This window comes from Paroedura picta, chromosome 10 (assembly GCF_049243985.1).
Source record: "Paroedura picta isolate Pp20150507F chromosome 10, Ppicta_v3.0, whole genome shotgun sequence".
NCBI lineage: Eukaryota > Metazoa > Chordata > Lepidosauria > Squamata > Gekkonidae > Paroedura > Paroedura picta.
Window position 1 is genome coordinate 82,374,398 of NC_135378.1, and position 3,078 is coordinate 82,377,475.

Here is a 3,078-nt window from a genome sequence, read left to right on the forward strand (position 1 = left end):
GCTCCTGCTCCACTCTGTCAATGTGGTCTGAGTGTTGATGGACACCGGGGACGCTGCTTCTCGGTCAGGAGGGATCTTTGGAAAAACATGATCCACACATGCATTTCAAGGCTATCAGTTCCTGTGTGGATGTGGGAGGTATGCATAACACTGTGGGGTAGCATTGCCTTTAGCCTGTTGGGTCCACTGTAGAAGACACCTTGCGAAATGGGGAAGAGTAGGGGTCATGGTGTGGAGGAAGGCAATGGCAAGCCACCTCTGAAGGTCCCTGATTAATATTTGGATGGGAGACCTCCAAGGATTTGGGTGGGAGTTCCTCCAAGGAACACTAGGGTCATGACATGGAGGTAGGCAATGGCAAAGCACCACTGGACGTCCCTCCATCCAAATACTAAATTGGATGGAGACCTCCAAGGATTTGGGAGGTTGCTCCTCCCAGGAACACTAGGGGTCATGACATTATTATTTATTATTATTTATTAGATTTCTTGCCCGCCACTCCCAAGCGGCTCGTGGCGGGTCACAAAACATCTGCATAAAAATCCCAATAAAATTCCCTTAAAACCACAGGCATAAAAAGACACAATAGAAACAAGAAGATGCGGCGAAAACCCATATAAATCCCAATTTTACCCAACAAGGGAGGGGAAAAAAGGGGCAGCTGAAGCCCAAGGCCGCCAATCTCATAATGACAGTATCTGTTAGTCCTGCATCCTGGGTAACTCTGTTGACATTCCTATGGCAACACCCTCCAGATTCCTCCTATGTCACAAGGGGCAACTTGCCTACAGGCAAGCTGTGGAGGAGACCCAGGCCAGAAGAGTTGGGGCTGCAGGAGCCCACAGGTGGTGTCCCCACTGCTCCTGACACTGACCTGCCAAGCCCATCTGAACACCATGGCAAGATTCCAGCGCGATAGGAGCGCCAGCCGGCACTGCCGCTGGATGCGGAAAGCGGGTCGCCGAGGAGGGGGCCGGTCCGGACGGAAAGGGAAGAAAGGGAGAAAAGGACGGGGCCGGAGGAAAGGTGAGGACATACATGGTCAAGCACTCGCCCGGCATGTGGAAGGCCTCAGGTTCAATCCCCAGCATTCCTAGTTGTGGGTCAATTCCTTAACCTGAAAAACTTCTGATCAGGACCCTGGAGAGCTACTGCCAGTCTGAGATGATAGGGCTGAATTTGATGGATGAAAGGTCTGATTCAGTATATGGCCACCTCATGTGGCTCAGGGTGAAAGTGTCTTCTTGATATGCCCAAGAAGGTCCCAGGTTCAATCCCCCACATCTCCAGTTAAGGATCAGGTCCTAGCGGATGGGAAGGACCTCTGACTGGGACCCCGGAGAACCAATGTTGGTCTGAATTGACAGTACTGATTTTTATGGACTAAAGATCTTCTGTATAAAGCAGCTGATGGACCATCAATACAAGGCAGCTTCACATGTTCATGAGTTGCAGAGGTTTACATGTCCTACCTGCCACTCTTGAAATATGGAGCCATCTGGAGCTGCCTGGGTAAAATTTGGTCACACTGAGAGGTCAAGTCCATAAAGATGATGAGGCTATCTCAGGGTGAATGGTCCCATCCTTGAAAGAAAGGAAGGGTGAGATATATTAGGATGTGATAGAACTTCTCATGACAACCTGGAACCAGTCCCAAAACGGATCTTTAAGGTCCTGTAAAATAAGGAGGGGAAACTGGACAAGATGGAGTGGGGAATGTGGCTGGGCCCAACTCCCTGCCTGTAACAGCTTATTTTCATCACCTTTGCTTCCCGTTCCTCAATGGAAAGGTTGAACCAATTCATTGCAAAAATATCTTTTTGTACTTCACCTTCTCATTATCCAGTAATGTTGATCCATTTCCTTACCAGTTCTATACTGGCTGATGATGTTACTAGAGACATCTTTCATAAACCAGCCAGTCATGAATAGGAAGAACTAACACCCACTGAAGCTTCCGATTTTCATTCAGACCAGCCTCTGGCCATTTGTGCTGAAATTTCACTTCTGTAATATTCGTGGATCAACATGATTGAGACTAGTGCTTGACCACACGCTTTTTCATAGCGATAGACCCGACTGCACTACGAATCTCTTGTAGATTTATACCCCTTTAACTTGTTATGGCTCCGGCTAGCTGGCTTTCATCACAGTTCAAAAACTAAGTCTTGGTTAGCCCTTGGATACTAGACCACCAAGGAAATCCAGTGTGCTGCAACCTCTGAATGTCCCTAGTCTTGAAAACCTCATGAGGGGTTGCCATAAGTCAGGTGTGATTTGATTGACAGTGCTTTCCACCCGCCTCAACTGTCATGGCTTCCCCTCAAGGGGAACTGTGCTCAAACCATTCTAAACAAAGTGTGGATATTGGTCATAGAGATGTTGAAAGCCAGAGATACACTTGGGTTCTTTCCTACCAACCACACCCTTATTGGAACGCCTGCTGGGGCTTTGCTTCAGCTAGACTCACAGCACTTGTGATCGCTAAACTCTCATTTTATTTCCATGTCCAGGCCGAAAAGGCCGAAGTGGGGGGAGGAAGAAGAGAAGACGACATTAAACTCCGGACCACTCATCTTCCCACGAATTTTGAAGCCACCGAATGCCGCCTTGCTTAACCCCTGCTACGAGATACTGAAATCCATCCTCTTTTGTCGGACACCCTTGAGGCCATCTACCCCTATGAGATTTCAGGAGCCTGCTTAAAAGTGAAGTGTCCTCTGACAATAAACGCTGAGAGACCCCCTTTGTCACTAGAGGTGTTTGTGATTCTTTGTATGTCATAGAGGGAACCAGTTGCCAGGGAACTGGCTGTATCTAAGGGGACTGGAGGAAATATAAGACATCTGCATAGTCCTGACCAATGGGACTACTATTTTCATACACTATCCCTGATCATCTGACATCAAGGATAGGCAGTGAGCAAAGGGAGAGCCAATTGTGAGGTTCCTTAGGGTCACAAAGTCTGAGTTGGGACATTCTGGAAGATTTGGGGGTGGAGCCTGGAAAGGGTGGAGTTTGAGAAGGGACCTCAGTCAGTATAATGCCACAAAGTCCACCCTCCGAAGCAACCACTTT

The 3,078-nt window shown here is 48.2% G+C and overlaps 1 long non-coding RNA gene across 1 annotated transcript; it reads left to right on the forward strand.

Moving 5' to 3' along the window:
* Positions 1-646: 646 nt before the first annotated feature.
* Positions 647-2,756, forward strand: LOC143819999 (uncharacterized). Its single transcript, XR_013225195.1, has 2 exons — positions 647-1,026; positions 2,514-2,756. It is a non-coding gene; the product is annotated as an uncharacterized LOC143819999 (long non-coding RNA).
* The last annotated feature ends 322 nt before the right edge of the window (positions 2,757-3,078 follow it).